Source organism: Triticum aestivum, chromosome 3D (assembly GCF_018294505.1).
Source record: "Triticum aestivum cultivar Chinese Spring chromosome 3D, IWGSC CS RefSeq v2.1, whole genome shotgun sequence".
NCBI lineage: Eukaryota > Viridiplantae > Streptophyta > Magnoliopsida > Poales > Poaceae > Triticum > Triticum aestivum.
The window spans coordinates 580964978-580984751 of NC_057802.1; the positions used below are offsets into that span (position 1 = coordinate 580964978).

At 43.6% G+C, this 19774-nt stretch overlaps 1 long non-coding RNA gene across 1 annotated transcript; it reads left to right on the plus strand.

Annotated features, from left to right (window-relative positions):
* Positions 1-632: 632 nt before the first annotated feature.
* On the plus strand, positions 633-2198 carry LOC123075608 (uncharacterized). Its single transcript, XR_006436173.1, has 3 exons — positions 633-1011; positions 1898-2026; positions 2106-2198. It is a non-coding gene; the product is annotated as an uncharacterized lncRNA (long non-coding RNA).
* Positions 2199-19774: the final 17576 nt, after the last annotated feature.

A 19774-nucleotide genomic window follows, 5' to 3' on the forward strand; every position in this document is an offset into this window, starting at 1 on the left:
CCTCCTCACGCGACACAGGCATTAAACTTCCTGTCCGGGAAGAGCGGCGGCGCTCTGCCGCCCTGCTCGAAAACTGACATGGCAAAATTGCTCGTAATGATGACATAAGTATTCAAATAATTTTTGGGTCGATTTTATAAATGTCGGAAAAAATTACATGAAAAAAACTCCTTGATCGTGGACAGATCTACCCTACTAGGCTGATGTAGATGTTGCTCTGTAGCATCGCCTACACCAGCATGATGAGGTAGGGCTGCCACGATAAAGGACTTAACGTCCTGGGTGGATGGGGCTATTTAAATTACAGTAGTGATTACGCGTCTAGGGGACCAATGTGATACTAATCCCATTGTTAGAGTCTGGAACAAAATGAAGCCTTCTCAGGCCATGTGATTTTGGACCGTCCGATTGCGTGTCCAAACGAGATCTGGCCGTTGGATCGTGTGATGGAGAGAGTCTGGCCGTCGGATCGTGTGATAGAGAGAGCCTCACCGTCGGATCAAAAGCACCATGCCACCGCCGGTAATTTCCGTGCCCCACCGAGGGCATTCTCGTCTTTTCACACATGAACGTATAAAAGACAGCACCCTGTGGTGAAACCCTAGCTGCCTCTCTCCTTTCCCACTCTCACCCCGACTCCCTCTCGCTTCCTCCCCCACCTCGCGCCGCCACCCTGCCTCCTCTCCTCCCGTGGCCGTCGACCACCCTCCGCATCCCGCGTCTTCGCTCAGTCGCCGACTCGCTCCCCGCCAGCCATCCTCCCTGCCCGCCGCCGCCACCATCCTCCCCATTTGCCGCCGCCATGCCATCACCACCACCTACCAGACGGCGCTGTGAAGGACGACAACAGAGAGGGATGGCGTCCCTGGCGTGGTGGAGGGTGAAGGAGGTGCACGTGGCAAGGTTGTCGTGCCGCCCCGCGGATCCGTGCTGGCCGACGACGAGGTGGCCACCAGGGTGTAGCATGCTCCATACTACGCCGTCAACTGCCACCACCGGGCTCCCCCGAAGGTAAGCCGACTTCTCCATAGTTTCCTCCTCTCTCTTTCTTGTGGATTTGCCTGTTGTCCTAGAGGAAATTAGGTGAGTCAAGATATTCTCCTTTTGATACTTGTACATAGATATTGCCTGCAAAATTTGCAAATTAGGTCAGTCATGATATCCTCTATGCTCTAGGACAACAAACACTGAACAAAAACCTTTAATTTTTCAGTGTATCTTGTGATTATTTTTTTGTAATGCCTTCATCACCAGATCCTGGCTCCGAAAGATGTGGGAACTATTCAGTGTATCTTGTGGTTAATTTCTTTTGTAATGCCTTTCTCGCCAGATCGAGACTCTAAAAGATGTGGGAGTTACAGAAGTTGTGTTGGCCATCAATTAACAATGGAAATTTAATTAATCTCTCTATAGTTAATTTTATTGCCCTGCAATGGTGTAATACCAGATACAGCTGCGGCAATTTATCGATCCAATTGGAGTAAGTTTTAGTGCAGTTGCTTGGTTTGCTGCCTACTACAAGGCGATTGACAACCTGCTCTTTTGGTTACGTGTTTGTCAGAAAGAGAAAGGGGCAAATCCCTCTAAAGTATGATTCCAAAATTATCATATGAAGCTAATCTGCTCTTTTGCTTGAGTGTCCACCGGAAAGAGATAGGGGCAAATCTCTCGAAAGTATGATTCCAGAATTCTCATATTTTGATCAATTCCTATATATATGTTTGTGGGGTGTACTACCTTTTGTTATGATTCATTAAGTACTACATAACTTCGATCCTTGTCTGCTATTATGTGATGCCATTGATTGTTATGTATGCTTGCTCCTACCTCTTTCTTTCAGAAATACCATTTGTTTGGATTACTTCCTATTTTAATTAACCATGTTGTTTATGCACAGATTGGTTGGATAGAGATGGCTCGAAGGTTTTGTGGGTAGAATGTGAGATATCTCAATTAAAGTTCCATGAAGAAAGATCCCAAATGATGGCATGTTGTGATACTACTCGATGGCTTGTGGGCTAAATTAGTAGGTGGACCAATCCGTGTACTTATTATCCATCATGTATTTTCATTCGTAGTTATTTACTCCGGGACTTATATTGCAGATGGAAGGATAATGAATTAGTAGTTAAGGTGATTAACCCCGGTACGTAAGGGACGCGAGGAGGCAGGAAGCACAGTTGCAGTGTGGAGCAAGGCAAGTTTTCTGACCCATTTCCCCCAAGTATTGTTTTGGTATGGTTGCTCTATTGTTTCACATGTTTATTCTCCTTGCAGGAGTAGTAGTATTTCTTCTAGAATAGTTTTGTTGTTGTTCATGGGAGATCCCTGAGAATTTTTTTTCTCTGTTCTTCCTTTTAGTGAATCGACTAAGCTGATTTGGGGCTTCTTCTTGATAGGATCGAGCAAGGCGACACTGCTCAGCTAGGGATTTTCTTCCATGGCCGCCAAATCAAAGGTCTAAGTCCCAGGTGAATATGTGCTCCTTTTGAATCCTCTCTCTCTCTCTAGCATATCCCCTTACCATGATTCATATTTTGTGCCTCAATTTCGTTCCTACAAGTGATGAATCATCTCTTTACCACATTCATGCCCCATGTTTGGTGGCCTTTTTGTGCTTGCTCCGTCTATTTTACATTTTAAATTGATTGTACCGGGTGCTACAACGACGATGGATTGTATTCTAACCCTTGTGATTAACTGATGTCTGAACCATGCTATAAATGCTAGCATCCAGTCAGGATTTATTCAAAGCATGATCTTTGTTTAAGTATGTCAGTAAAAAAGCTCATGTATGATTCTGACCTGAATATGTAGGTGCAATCTCACACAAAGGAAGAGACAAGATAATTTGATGACAATGACTCATGAATGGAAATAAAACACCAGCGTGAATGATTTGCTCTTTTTTCCTAGCTTAAGTTATTGATTGAGATGGAGATTCATGCTGTTATTCTAATTTTACACCCTTGTGTTCTTGGCAAATATTACATTATTTGGTTCATATGAATGAGCACTTTTGATGTTGTCTGCTTTCCTGAATGAACCGTTGATTTAGAACTACATGACAGAGTCTTGTTGCCATATGTGGTGTCCTTTCATGTTCATATAAATCTGCAACATGGGTGTTACTCATGTTTCCTCAACCAACTTATAGTCACTTTTGACTGGCAAGTGTATCTTAACGGGCATTCTGATCTGTCTTTTTTGTTAGCTGCAACTTCAAAAGCGCAGTGATGATATTTTCTTACAGTTACTTCAATTACAACACTTGGTTTATCTTTAAGGGTAATCAGCTTTGTTTGCACTGAAAATAATGCATGTGTTGATCAAATGAACTCGAGTGTGTTATTACAGGTTGCAGGAACATGAATTGGCGGCAGCTCAGCTGGCTGTTGTTTATGTAAGAAATTACTTTCTTCATTTTGTATTGCTCATGATTATTCTGTCTTCAATAAACCTGTCATAGTAACATATTATGTGGCACTTTTCCTATAAATGGTTTTATAGCTTTCTGGTCCCAAATCATGTTGTCGGTTGCCTTTGGCGTTATTTCATTACTTTTGATCATTTTGAATCTGAAAAGCAACAGTATATAGTATATCCATGGAGTGCTCATACATTTGATTTGATTTTACGCAGGCTGAAAATAATACTGATGCTCAATCTATATCTTGACTTCTCATTTCTGAATATTAGAAATGCTAAGTAGTCCATGGAAGCTTGCCTATGCCGCTTCCATGCGATATTATTTCTCTGGACCATTTTGCCTCCGCAGCTCTAGACATGAACTTCCTGATACGGTAATGAAATCCAGGTGGAAAGCCCTCCTATATATATATATATATATATATATATATATATATATATATATATATATATATATATATATATATATATATATATATATATATATATTAAATTTGCTTGCTTTGGCATCTTACTTCCTCTAAATTTTAAATAGGATATTCTTGAGACGTAGTTTTAGGAAATAGTTTGGTTTCAGTCAACATGCAACATATGTGGTGCATTATATAAGCTAAGCTGGGCTATTGAAGTTGTTCTTTTGCTATTCCTTTGCATTTTCTTAATATGATGTTGGTATAGCCATGATGGCTCCTGTGTAGTTCTTTGGTTTTCTTGGAAAAAATTTCCTTTGGCTAACAAATAGTAGACTCTGTGTGGGATTCGTTCATCAGTTTCACAGACATTAGTTGCTAGCTTCTTAGTAGTAGTTTAGCTTTGTTTGCGGTTATATATGGTTGTGAGCTGCAGACACCATCATGTCCTGCAAATTGTTTCTATACAATGCTAATTCCTTTATCGCTCAGTTCTTGGGGGTACTCAGCTTGGATGTCAGACCTACATTCAGTCAGTCATCCGTTGGCAGTTTAGTTGTGTGAAGCACCTATATTGTTTGTCAGCATCTCCTTTACATACAGAAGAGACCTTATCAAAAGCAAATTATGAGGAACTAAAAGAAAAGGCCAAATTTATAAATGTGGTGCTTCTCTCTTCCTGTTGGTGTGAGGCGGACAGATGCCACCAACTTCCAGATAAGCTCGGCTGCTCTCCCTTCAAACTCATGCCGATGGCAGCGCGTCCTCCCTTCCCTTCGGGCAAGGTCAACTTTTTTCCTTCCTCTTATGCTTGCTTCATGACGCAGATCTTGCGTATCTGATCCATGTCTACCTATTTTATGCAACATTGTTGGTCTCTTGGTGATTCTTGGTGTGTGATGGGCTCTTGCACGTAGAGGGAGTTGTTCTCCGCTGTTTCGGTGACCGGGAGAGGAAGGTACGTCGTGAGGTGGCCCCGTCGAATAAGGTAGCAACCCTTCTAGCAACCAATTCAACTGCGGTTTTGCTCTCTATATTTCTGTGACGTTCTTTTAGTTGTGGACAACCTTTCTAAAACGAGTGTTCTAGGCTCTAGGTCACGTCTACTAGATGCTTTGTAGCTTTCGTTCCCTTTATTGATTGCAATTTATCTAAAAAGTTGTTTAGTTTATCCACCTGGATTGAAAAGCATGCTCTTACTTGCTTAAAGGATATCTACTCACTAGTAGAAAACTGGGCTTTGGTCACAGGGCAATATTCACATTAGTCCCGGTTCAATCACGAACCGGGACTAATGCGAGCATTGGTCCCGGTTCGTGCGGCCAGGGGCCTGCCGAGCCTCGTGGGGGCATTGGTCCCGGTTCGTCCGGCCCCTTTGGACCCGGTTGGTGGGACAAACCGGGACCAATGGGCCACGCTCCTGGCCCACCACCCTTTAGTCCCGGTTCATACCACAAACCGGGACTAAAGGGCTGGTCCTAGTTGCGGCCAGTGTTTAGTCCCACCTCGCCAACCGAAGGGCGCTCACACCAGTTTATAAGCCCGTCCCTCTCTGCCTTGTTGAGCTCCTCTCAAAGTGAAAATAGATGCCCTTATACAGGGAATTTGACCTAAATTCATAGTAAATTTCTTTGAATTTCATAGAAATTTATTATGAATTTAGGTTGAATTTTCTCTATAGGCGTATCTATGTTCATTTTTTATAGTAAATAAAATAAATAAACCTTACTAAAATAAATAAAAATAAATAAACCTTAATAAAATAAAATAAAATAAACTATAGTAACTAAAATAAATAAACCTTAATAAATTAAATAAAAATAGCAGCAGTAAAATAAATAAAAATAAAATAATTAAAGTAAAATACATAAGTAATTAGAAATAAAATAAATAATTTTTTGTTGTAAGTAGAAACAAAACAAAACAAATAAAGCAAAAGAGAAAAGAAAAAATAGAGAAAAAAATTATGCCACCTACTGGGCCACCACGGCCTGAATACGACTTGAAACCCATCCGTGGGCCAGGATTCAGGCCCGCAGAAGGCCCAGTAGGCCCCACAGGCAAAGAGAACGGTTAGGCCCGAAAGCCTGCAGTTGAGAGGAGCTCGCCCTTAATGTACTCGGAGGTGTGTCTGTCATCGTACATCCATTGCCGGTTCATCTGCGTGCATTATATATAATTAAGTGTGTCAAAAACCATTACAGAACATCATGAATAGATAATTAAGTGACCAAACTAATAGAAGTTCATCATCACATTAAAACCAAAGTACATACATAGTTCTCATCTAACAACATATATATAGCTCTCCAGAGCATCTAATTAATTAAACCATACATTGAAACTATGTAAAACATTTCAATGCGAAAACAAATGCGATCATAATCACAACCAAGGTAACAATTGATCCAACGGCATAATGATACCAAGCCTCGGTATGAATGGCATATTTTCTAATCTTTCTAATCTTCAAGCGCATTGCATCCATCTTGATCTTGTGATCATCGACGACATCCGCAACATGCAACTCCAATATCATCTTCTCCTCCTCAATTTTTTTTATTTTTTCCTTCAAGTAATTGTTTTCTTCTTCAACTAAATTTAACCTCTCGACAATATGGTCGGTTAGAATTTCCGGTTCAACTACCTCCTAGATAAATAAAATCTATGTCACGTTGGTCGGTATATTTCTCATAAACAATAAATGAACCAAATAGTTATAAAAAGATAATATATACCACATCCGAATCATAGATAGGACGAGGGCCGACGGGGGCGGATACCAAAACCATCGCACTATGTAATAAGAAGGAATAATAAAAGTAACAAAATTAGACAAGTAACTATCTAAAGTAAGAATTTTTTCCTTTCAGAAAGAAGATAAGAACAAGAGGCTCACCACGGTGGTGCTGGCGACGAGATCGGCGCGGGCGATCGACGGCGGTGAAGACGGGGACGGGACGTGACAGACCGCTAAACCTAGACAAATCTCGGGGAAAATGAAGCTCGGAGGTCGAGTTTCGAGAGGAGAAAGATTAACTAGTGTGGCTCAGACATTTCATCGAACACCTCATGTGCATAGGAGGTGAGCTAGAGCACCCAAATGCCCTCCCCTCGCCGGCCAGAAAAAATAGAGCACTGTGGAGTGCTCTGCTGTGGTGATGGGGTATATATAGGGAACTCTTTGGTCACTTAATTATCTATTCATGATGTTCTGTAATGGTTTTTGACACACTTAATTATATATAATGCACGCAGATGAACCGGCAATGGATGTACGGTGACAGACACACCTCCGAGTACATTAAGGGCGTGCATGATTTTCTCGAAGTGGCTGAGGCAAACAAGCAGAATGGTTTTATGTGTTGTCCATGCCCTACATGTGGGAATACGAAGTCTTACTCTGACCGGAAAATCCTTCATGCCCACCTGCTTTACAAGGGTTTCATGCCACACTATAATGTTTGGACGAGGCACGGAGAAATGGGGGTTATGATGGAAGACGGCGAAGAAGAAGAGGACGATGACAACTATGTGCCCCCTGAATACGGTGATGCTGCAACGGGGGAAGCTGCTGAAGATCAAGAGGAACCAGACGATGTGCCCAATGATGCTGCAAGGGGGGAAGCTGCTGAAGATCAAGAGGAACCAGTGCCCGATGATGATGATCTCCGCCGGGTCATTGTCGATGCAAGGACGCAATGCGAAAGTCAAAAGGAGAAGCTGAAGTTCGATCACATGTTAGAGGATCACAAAAAAGGGTTGTACCCCAATTGCAAAGATGGCAACACAAAGCTCGGTACCGTACTGGAATTGCTGCAGTGGAAGGCAGAGAATGCTGTGCCTGACAAAGGATTTGAGAAGCTATTGAAAATATTGAAGAAGAAGCTTCCAAAGGATAACGAATTGCCCGACAGTACATACGCAACAAAGAAGGTCGTATGCCCTCTAGGATTGGAGGTGCAGAAGATACATGCATGCCCTAATGACTGCATCCTCTACCGCGGTGCATACAAGGATCTGAACGCATGCCCGGCATGCGGTGCATTGCGGTATAAGATCAGACGAGATGACCCTGGTGATGTTGACGGCCAGCCCCCCAGGAAGAGGGTTCCTGCAAAGGTGATGTGGTATGCTCCTATAATACCACGGTTGAAACGTATGTTTAGAAACGAAGAGCATGCCAAGTTGATGCAATGGCACAGTGAGGAACGTAAGAAAGACGGGAAGTTGAGAGCACCCGCTGACGGGTCGCAGTGGAGAAAAATCGAGAGAAAGTACTGGGCTGAGTTTGCAGCTGACCCAAGGAACGCATGGTTTGGTTTAAGCACGGATGGCATTAATCCTTTCGGGGAGCAGAGCAGCAATCACAGCACCTGGCCCGTGACTCTATGTATGTATAACCTTCCTCCTTGGATGTGCATGAAGTGGAAGTTCATTATGATGCCAGTTCTCATCCAAGGCCCTAAGCAACCCGGCAACGACATTGATGTGTACCTAAGGCCATTAGTTGAAGAACTTTTACAGCTGTGGAATGGAAACGGTGTACGTACGTGGGATGAGCACAAATAGGAGGAATTTAACCTGCACGCGTTGCTGTTTGTAACCATCAACGATTGGCCCGCTCTCAGTAACCTTTCAGGACAGACAAACAAGGGATACCACGCATGCACGCACTGTTTAGATGACACTGAAAGTATATACCTGGACAAATGCAGGAAAAATGTGTACCTGGGCCATCGTCGATTTGTTCCGACCAACCATCAATGTCGAAAGAAAGGCAAGCATTTCAAAGGCGAGGCAGATCACCGGAAGAAGCCCACCATGCGTACCGGTGATCACGTACTTGCTATGGTGAATGATTTACACGTAATCTTTGGAAAGGGTCCCGGCGGACTAGCTGTTCCGAATGACGCTGAGGGACACGCACCCATGTGGAAGAAGAAATCTATATTTTGGGACCTACCCTACTGGAAAGAGCTAGAGGTCCGCTCTTCAATCGACGTGATGCACGTGACGAAGAACCTTTGCGTGAACCTGCTAGGCTTCTTGGGCGTGTATGGGAAGACAAAAGATACACCTGAGGCACAGGAGGACCTGCAACGTTTGCACGAAAAAGACGGCATGCCTCCGAAGCAGTATGAAGGTCCTGCCAGCTACGCTCTTACGAAAGAAGAGAAAGAAATCTTCTTTGAATGCCTGCTCAGTATGAAGGTCCCGACTGGCTTCTCGTCGAATATAAAGGGAATAATAAATATGCCAGAGAAAAAGTTCCAGAACCTAAAGTCTCATGACTGCCACGTGATTATGACGCAACTGCTTCCGGTTGCATTGAGGGGGCTTCTACCGGAAAACGTCCGATTAGCCATTGTGAAGCTATGTGCATTCCTCAATGCAATCTCTCAGAAGGTGATCAATCCAAAAATCATACCAAGGCTAAGGAGTGATGTGGCGCAATGTCTTGTCAGTTTCGAGCTGGTGTTCCCAGCATCCTTCTTCAATATCATGACGCACGTCCTTGTTCATCTAGTCGACGAGATTGTCATTCTGGGGCCCGTATTTCTACACAATATGTTCCCCTTTGAGAGGTTCATGGGAGTCCTAAAGAAATATGTCCGTAACCGTGCTAGGCCAGAAGGAAGCATCTCCATGGGCCATCAAACAGAGGATGTCATTGGGTTTTGTGTTGACTTCATTCCTGGCGTTAAGAAGATAGGTCTCCCTAAATCGCGGTATGAGGGGAGACTGACTGGAAAAGGCACGCTTGGAGGGGACTCAATAATATGCAGGGATGGATATTCTTGGTCTCAAGCACACTACACAGTTCTATAGAACTCTACCTTGGTGACCCCGTATGTCGATGAACACAAGAACAGTCTGCGCTCCAAACACCCGGAGCAGTGTGATGACTGGATTACATGTGAACACATCAGGACTTTCAGCAGTTGGTTGGAAACACGTCTCAGAGGTGACACCACTGTTTGTGATGAGTTGTACTCGTTGTCCAGGGGACCATCTTCGACTGTATTGACTTACAAAGGATACGAGATAAATGGGAATACATTTTACACGATCGCCCAAGATCAAAAGAGCACCAACCAAAACAGCGGTGTTCGCTTTGATGCAGCAACCGAGAGGGGAAAGGACACATATTATGGTTACATAATGGACATATGGGAACTTGACTACGGACATGATTTTAAGGTCCCTTTGTTTAAGTGCAAATGGGTCAATCTGTCAGGAGGCGGGGTATAGGTAGACCCACAGTACGGAATGACAACAGTGGATCTGAACAATCTTGGGTACACTGACGAACCGTTCGTCCTAGCCAATGATGTGGCACAGGTTATCTATGTGAAGGACATGTCTACCAGACCGAGAAAAAGAAAAGATAAGGAAGCGAATACATCATACGATGAGCCAAAGCGCCACATAGTTCTTTCAGGAAAAAAGGGACATTGTGGGAGTGGAGGGCAAGACTGACATGTCTGAAGATTATGAAAAGTTTCATGAAATTCCTCCCTTCAAAGTCAAGGCTCACCCAAGCATCCCGATAAACGATGAAGATTATCCATGGTTACGGCGCAATAAGCAAATGACACAAGCGAAGAAAAAATGAAGACTTTCTCCCGCAACTATTATGATGATACCATGCCAACTTTGTAACAGACGAGTATGATACCATTGTCCGTTTTGTACACGAAGTGCATCTAGTTTTTGCCGTAACCCTCTCAACTTTCTTGCACATGCTATGTGGATGAAATGATGATACCATGCCAACTTTCAACCTTTTCAGAGTTCATTTGAAATGCTTTTCAATTTTAGGGTCTTATAGCTCAAAATAATTAGTAAATGCATGAAAAATAACAGGCCAAAAATTAAAAATTATGCCACCTACTGGGCCACCACGGCCTGAATACGATTAGAAACCCATCCATGGGCCAGGATTCAGGCCCGCAGAAGGGGTGTTGGGGGACATAATCTTAGCCGGAGGTGATATCTTGTCGTATCTTAACGACAATGATGGTCTGGAAGAACAAGGTGAAGAAGCAGGCTACGGTGATCGAAGAGTGGAGGAGGAAAGACATGATTATGATGGCTCCGGTGACCCAATGCTGGTGCAAGAAGGAGCCCGTGGTGACGGCTCCGGTGACCGAACAGAGTCCGGCCAGGTAAATATATTAGTTAAGCCTGTGCTGACTAGCTAATTGATGCATTCATTGTTTTGGTATGTACACATATTAATTAACACTCGTCTTTTTTCTTTTTTCTAGCCCTCCGGATCGAGCACAACTGCGGTAAAGAGACGAGGCCCGAAGAGAAAGTTGCGCTCGGATGAAAGGTTTGAGATCACAGCAATCGCACGCGACGGCCAACCGATTGAACCCATCCGGACAAAGGATGCATTTGCTGCTCAGTGCGGGGTTCTAGTTAGGGACAAGATCCCGATCAACATCCACCAATGGTATAAGCCTAAGAAGGAAGACCCTGAGGTGTCTTATGTCAATGATATGCAGAAAGATGATCTTTGGACTGAGCTGAAGGCAAATTTCACCCTACCGCCAGAGGAGGATCCAGAGAAGCCAGTTAAAGAGGAATTAATCAAGTCTCATGCTCTTAAGAAGATGGCAGACCTATTCAGGAGGTGGAAGAATGAGCTGAAAACGTTTTTCGACAAAGAAGAGACACCAGAATTCATCGGCCGGTATGAGAAGATCAGAGATCACTGGCCCGCATTTGTGGCCCACAAGACATCGGAAAAGGTAAGAAGATGTCAGCGACAAACAAGAAGAATGCTGCGAAGAAGAAGCTTCACCATCGCACGGGGTCAGGTGGCTACCTCAAAGCCTGGCCTAAGTGGGCCAAGGCTGAGAATGATCTGCTTGAAAAAGGGATCGAACCACAGACAATGAACTGGACAGACCGTTGCCGGACTTGGTTCTTCGGGGCTGGCGGAACCTTGGACCCTGTATCAGGGAGGTGCATTTGGACGAACGAGCTTTTGAGAATACCAGTCAAGAAGATTCAGCAATATATCGATGCAGCGCAGGAAGGGACGTTCGTTCCAGACAGAGAGAACGACGAGCTCACAATGGCCCTCGGGAATCCTGAGCACCCTGGACGGACACGAGGCACGCCAGGCTCCGTTCCGTGGAAGGCTGGTTTTCCGGACGCAGGCGGTTACAAAAGCCAGGAGAGGAGGAAAAAAATGGAGCAGACCCAAATTCAGAAGCTGCACGAAAGGGTTCAAGCGCTAGAGGAACGAGACAGCAATCGACATGCCAAAACTACCCCCGAAGCTACCCCGCCATCTCAGCGGAGAAGCAGCGTGGCTTCCACCGAGCTGCTTCAGCTGGAGCATGTCTTGACGGCTCCTGCTAGCTACCCCGTGGATGCTATCACGGAGTCTCAACATTGCCACCTTATGGCGCAATGGCAGAACTTCAAAGCCAAGGCGGCTGTTGGCTCTGTTTTACCTCCTGAACCCGGCGCAACCTACCACTGCTGGCCGATTCCAGAAGGATATGCTAGGGTGATGGTGGATGAAATAACGGAGGGATTTGAGGACCTCCAGCTTGACCACCCTACCGGTGAAGGGGAGACTCGGCTGGGTTTAGCTCTGAAGACTCCGTGCCTATGGCGGAAGGAGCTCATCAACCTTCCGAACTGGACGGCTCCGGCGAGTAAGGGCACTCCGCATCCTCCTCCGGCGAGTGATCAGGGCACTCAGCCTCCTTCTCCGGCGCGTGGCGGCACTCCGCCTCCTCCTCCGGCGAGTGATCAGGGCACTCAGCCTCCTTCTCTGGCGCGTGGCGGCACTCCGCCTCCTTCTCCGCCTGCGCCGGCGCGCCAGAGCAGCCAGCCTCCTCCTTCTCCGCCTTGTCAGCAAGGGCGGAAGAGACCCGCCGCCGCTGCGGCTGCTCCGGCGCGTCGTAGTCCTTCTCCTCCGCCTCGTAAGCAAGGAAAGAAGACAGCCGCAGCCGCTCCGTCTGCTCTGGCGGCGTCTAGCAGTACAGCTGCTAGAGGCGGGAGGCAATACAGATTCGGTCCTTCTTTGAAGACTCCAGAGAAGTTACCATAGGAGAGGACCGAGGAGGAAACCAGGAAGATCGTGCGAGCCGAAGTGACAAACTTCTTTGAAGGGGTGAAAGCAAAGAAACATCCACCTCCGGAGGAGAAGGTAGATCCGGTGAAAGCAAAGCGCACTCTGGCTGCCCTGACAAAACCACCAAAGTCTCCGCCGAGAGGCAACTATGAGCGCATTCTTGCAAAGACATATGCCGAAGCGGAGCGGTCGGGAAGTACTGTCAGTGATCAAAGGTTAAAAGAACGACGAGCTGGGAAAAAAATTGCCCAGCTCGGCGAACAAGCGAACCAATCGTGCCCCCCGCTCAAGGTGTCAAAAGACATCGTCGCTAATGATCCGAGGATGGTGGCCGGTTATAGCAATCTTGGAGATTACCTGTCCGACGATGTACATTATGAAATCATGGAGGTGGACGAACACAAATACCATTACGGGAAGCCTCTCGTCAAAGATGAAAGATCTCTAACAATGATGATGCGAAGATTACATGATTGGTACATGAAAACCTGCAGAGAGTCTGATGGGATGAGTACTTTGACGCTGAGAGTTAAACCGGAGCATGACCTCATTGGAATTGAACTGCTGAATGTTCCATTTGAGGATTTCTTCCAGTTTTACAATCAAAAGGCCCTCGATAAAACAACGATCACTTGCTACTGTCTGTAAGTAGTACTACTTCTGTCATTAAGTCTCTCTATATAGGTCAGCTCTTTCATTGCATGTATTTATAATTATCCTCACTATATTATGCAGATTGAAGATCGCCGAATTGAAGAAAAGACAAATCGGTGATATTGGGTTCATTAACACAAATCTCATAGATGCATATACGGTTGAAAAACATGCCAAAGAAGCCGAGGCCAACTTGCTACGATCGTTGGTATTAAATCAAAACAAAGATATAATACTCTTTCCTTACAACTTCAAGTGAGTGTTACTGTCTTGTGCATATTCGGTTTCCCTTATTAGTCCAGGTTATGGTAATGTAATTGATGACTTATGCATGCATGCGCAGCTTCCACTATATTCTCCTAGAGATTAAGCTTGAGCAGGGAGTAGTAACCGTCTTAGACTCGAGACGAAAAGATCCCCAGGACTATGCGAACATGACTCAAATGCTCGAGAAGTAAGTTAAATCGATCATTATCCACCATATCAGCAACTTTGTTCATTTCCTGATATCAAGTAATTGTTTTCTTTGTCTGGCAGGGTTTGGAGAAAATTCACCACAAAAGCTCCGGGACTGCCGAAGAAGCTGCAATTTAAACACCCGAAAGTAAGTACTATAGTAGCATGTTCCGCGCATCTCCTAGTGATTCAAGCGCTAGTTTCATCAATACCATTTAGCATGCTTGCTTATCAGTTTGATTGACCTCTATTTCTTGTAAAGTGGTTGTGGCAGGAACCCGGGAATAATTACTGTGGATACTACGTTTGCGAGTCCATCCGCTACACGACCTGTGAGCGGGGCTATTCTGACGAACAATATGAAGTGCGTAAGCAATAATATTCACAATTTTATTTTATTACCATCATTTGTGTTGAGTTTCATTTATTCATATATATATATATATATATATATATATATATATATATATATATGTATTCACCCCCTTCTTCAAATTAGATGTTTCAGATGCGGGATGAACTCCTAGCACCAGATCGTATGCGAGCAATTCAAGAGGAATTGGCGGCATTCTTCCTTGACCACGTGATCGCTGAAAACGGAGAATATTATATGGACCCTGTGTTCTTACAATTTAATTAGGAGATTGTATTGTAAGAGATAATTATTGTATATATGTAGCCGATAGTGTCGGATAGATATACGAGAACTTGTTGTTCGACCAATCTCTCGGAGAAGGAGAGGTGGTCGATATCACTTCTCTCTGTATGCATATGTTCATGACGATCTTCTGTTTCCTTCATTTGATTACTAGCTAGCGTGTCTAGTCCTCTCCATACGTATATAGTACGTAGTGTCGACCAAGCACAGAGATAAGAGAGGACACTTCTCTCTATTAATTAGTTAGCTAACACAATATATGAAACACCTAAATTAACCCCCCAACCCCCCCCCCCCCTTTCAAAAAAAAACAAAAACCCCAGCCCCTAAAATGCTGACGCGTGGATGCCTATTGGTCCCGGTTGGTGACACCAACAGGGACAAAAGGCCCTGCCTATTGGTCCCGGTTGGTGGCACCAACCGGGACAAAAGGCCCCCCTGCCTGGGCTGGCAGCAGCGGCCACGTGGAAGACCTTCTGTCCCGGTTCGTGTAAGAACCGGGACTAAAGGGTTAGGGCTTTAGTAACGACCCTTTAGTCCCGGTTCGAAAACCGGGATAAAAGTCCCTTACAAACCGGGGTAAAAGCCCCTTTTCCTACTAGCTTATGTAGTTAGACCGGTTGAGGTACAACATTACATGTTGACTATAGGCACATGTTTATTATATGTAAGCTGGTAATTAAAGTGGCGTTGTTGCTACTCTGTATAAGATGATCATTAGCCATATAATGCCAATTTGTGATAGCTCCTTGTATTGCTTCAGTTTTAATTAAGTAATCTGGAGCAGGGTATGTGTTGTGTTCAAATAATAACGAAAGATGTTTTCTCTTGTGCCGCAAAATATATCTCAAACCATTCTCCTTTTTGTTTTCAAAGGACAAAGCACTCCTCTAAAATGATTACTTCATTTTGAATTACATTGTTATTTCTTTCTGCGGACAACAACATTTATAAGAGGGAATGTGTAAACCGCAATTAGACATGCAAATGCTTCATGTGATCGGCTACAGGATTACTTCATTTTGAATTAGACAAGTAGATAGTGAGGCATGTAAACCGCAATTAGAACTGTAGAGAATGATTGGCTACAGGATTACTTCATTTTTAATTACACTATTAAACCGTCTCTTCACTGTCTACCCGCTTTGAATTACACTGTTAAACCGTCTCTTCACTATCTACCCGCTTTGAGAGGGTTGATTACAAAGTCGTACTCATACTATGCAAATGCTTCTTGTGATTGCATTGGCTAAACTATATAATTGTGGCAGGCTCCTATATCACGGCATTAAAGGAGCTGGGCAACAGGACGACCCGAGAAAGCTATCAAATATTAATTTATAGTGCAGCTACTTACAATATGTGGCTCCATTGGTCTATGTAATGACCCAATGTATCTACTATGTGACGACCCCATTGTGTTGGTTTACTTTTGGAGCAAAAATGTATCTACTATGTGACGACCCCTTGCATTGATTGGACAGATGCTACATATTGAGCATAATTTATGATATATATATAAAGGAAATGCAATGCTTATGATGTTAGTTTGATGCATTGAAGTGATCCATTTTCAGCTACTCTTGCAGCAATAGATGCTTTCTTTACACGACGGGTTAATATGTTGAGCAAGGCACTGTGCACCAAGGCGCATTTCCTATGGCAGCATGTAAGCCAGTTTCTAAAATCATTTCCTATGGCAGCTACAGAATATATCAGTACTTAAGCAGTATATGTGCTCTTCTCTGCAGCTATTGATTGTTGTTGCGAATCTTGAAGGATACGCTTCAGTCTTCAGTCTTATGCCTCTTATAATCCCGTTGCCATATGCATTTCACCTTTAATTGGACTATGTAACACTATCATTTATGCTCTCTTTTGGTAGATGCGGTATGTAATAACGAATCACGTCGACCTCTGTCTAAATGCATAGGACTTGGTACCGAGTTATCTGAATTCACTGGTAGAAAAAAGCCCTTTAGTCCCGGTTCGCAAAGGCCTTTAGTCCAGGCTGTGCAACCGGGACTAAATATGCGCGACTAAAGACCCCCCTCCTTTAGTCGCGCCTCTTACGAACCGCGACTAAAGGCTTTAGTCCCGGTTCTCGTCGCTGACCGGGACTAAAGGCCTGTCCACGTGGCCGCCAGGGGTCCGTCGGGGCGGAGGACCTTTAGTCCCGGTTCTTATGGCTAACCGGGACTAAAGGCCTCGTTCGCAGGTTTAGGGTTTTAGCCCCCCTAAACCTGGTTTCTTTTTAATTTGTAGTGTTTTATTTCTTTTATATTTTATTTTGTGTTTTGTTTTAATTTTGATGAAGTTTCAGTACACATATTCTACGATACTATATACATGCATATGAAATTTCAAACAAGAAGAATTCAAGAGGAATATATAATATATATTCAATCTCGGGTGACCATATACAACTTCGAACAAGTTTCCATACACAATTAGGATGGAGGACCATATACAACTTCGAACAAGTTTCAATCTCGGGTATGCATATAAATGTCTGCGTCCTCGGTATAGTGTTCTCCTTTAGGATTGATGACTTCCCTCAAGAAAAATCCTGCTAATTCATCTTGAATTGGTCGGAAACGAGCTTCTGGACTAAGCCTCCTCCGCAAGTTATCCGTCGCCTTCCGCACGCTATCCGATGCCTTCCGCTCAGAGGTTAGTCTCCGGATGTTCTCACAAACATAGTATCCACATAGATTGGTCCGCGGTGGCTGCTTATCCACATTAACTAACCTTCTAAAATCTAGCTCATGTTTGAATTCACCGACAATTTCTTCTGAGAACCGTCTCCAAACCCTACAGGGCAAAGAAAATTAAATGAACATGGGAGTTATTAGTTACTTGATATTAGAAAATGAACGAAAGAGACCGATCGATATAGAGCTCAAATGATTGAAAATAATTACTTTTGCAGCATTTTTCTCATGTCGGCCCAACGCTTTGGATCCGAATCCATAGAGTCCATGATTAGAACTCTGGAGGTGTGAAGTTCAATATTTAGCAGAATCCAGTGGAACCTGCGGACACGTTACATGCACAGTCATGCATAACTCATCGATTAGATATACCATGCATGGAGTAAACAAAAGAGAATGGGCACAAGAGAGAAACACTCACCCAAAATGGTAAGGAAATAGAATATGACTTTTGAGTTGATGCTTTCTAAGAAACTTGTACAAGTCTTTCTCCACGTCTTCGGGGTGATATTGTAACACATGTCCATTAACGATATGTGGGTCAATGAACCCAACATCATGGATGTTTCTTATTTTGCATTCCCAAATCTTCAATCTGCATAATAGCGTACGCAACAATATAGTTAGGACAATATATATAGTGCAGGCAATGAAGAACGAGATAAGGTTGAAATAAATCACTTACAGAACGTAGCAACTCAGCATAGATTTGTCGAGGTCGCGCAGATTGAACAGCTGGAACAATTCACTCATATGAACTTGTATAGAGTACCGTTTGGTGTGATGCTCCTCTGTAACATCCGCATAAATATATTCTTTGTCGGCCCATGTTATGAATTGCTTGTACCAACGTAGCAGATTTCGCATTTGTGGCGATAGACTCTTCTCCCGCGCAGGCTCGACGAGAGGCCCATTCCGCACATATTGTAATGCTATCTCACATACTGGCGCATCCTCAAGGCCAATTGCCCAGTACTAAATATATATAGCTTGCTTTTGGACTGAAGCATTCTGTTTTTTACTGGGCCAATTGCTATGTATTGAATGTGTATATATCGACGCAATGCTTCTGACCTAAACTTGATATATTAGATGATAAACACAACTACATTATGCAGTTTTTTTTTTATATTTGCGATGCTTCAATACCTGTATTAGCGGGTTGGATATGACTATATCCGGCAGCAGCAGCACCGCCTGCCGGTTGCGGCAAGCCGCACTTCCTACCTAGTAATAAACAATGCGTCAGCTGGCGTCGCACGCGGCGGTCGCCTGGAAGAAAAAAAAAGAATTCGGAGGATGCCTGCGTGGAGAAAACAACATAGTGGGGCTGGCTGGATAGTCTCGTACGTGTACGGGTTTGCATGCTGCCGCGATTCGATTCGAAACACCTTTTTCTTTTCTTTCTTTCGATTCGTTTGACAACAGGGAGATCCCTTTGGAGGCCACGTTTCCCCTTGGAGATCCAATCGATCGATCGACGTTCTGAACAGTGAGTCAACGCGCGGATGGATCATATGTGCCTGTAGGGCTTTTCATGTGTAATAACTTTACGAAAAAACTAACGCTCACACGTGTGGGCATTTGCACATCACCCACACTCCTCCATCATCACTCATTTTGCCACGTATGAACAGATGACATAAGCAGAAATCTTTTTGATTTTTGGTTTAAAAATGTTTTATCTCCTAATTAAAAAAACGAATTAAAAATCCGTTTTCATCATTAAATCCGTCTTGACGAGATCTTCAAAACTAAACCCCATGTTGATATGTTTCGACGAAATTTTTTAGCCCAAAAGTTGCCATGATGTTTACACTGTAGTTGCCATAGTGCTTAAACTAAAGTTGCCATGTGGCAATTTTAGTTTGTAGATCATGGCAATTTTAGTTTTTCGATGATGGCAATTCTAGTACTTTGACCCTTAAAATATTTTTTTGTATGAACCATGGAAATTTTAAGTGCATGTATCATGGCATTTTTAATTTATGGTGCATGGAAAGTCTAGTTTCTTAATTTCCCGTTTTATAATATGTCAAAGTTTACTTTTAAATATAGAAGAAAATAGCTGAAATATATCATGGCAACTTTAGTGTAAACATCATGCAAAATTCATGTGCAATAGACACGGCAACTTTTAACAAAAAAATTACGTCGAAATATATTGATATGAGATCTAGTTTCGATCTCGTTGCGAGGGATTTAATTGTGAAAACGGATCTTCAATTGGATTTTTCATTTAAGAGATAAAACATTTTAAAAACAGAAAATCCAAAAAGATTACGAAATCACTAACGCCCACACGTGTGGGCGTCTGGCAACTCGCCCATACGCATGGATCCTTGTC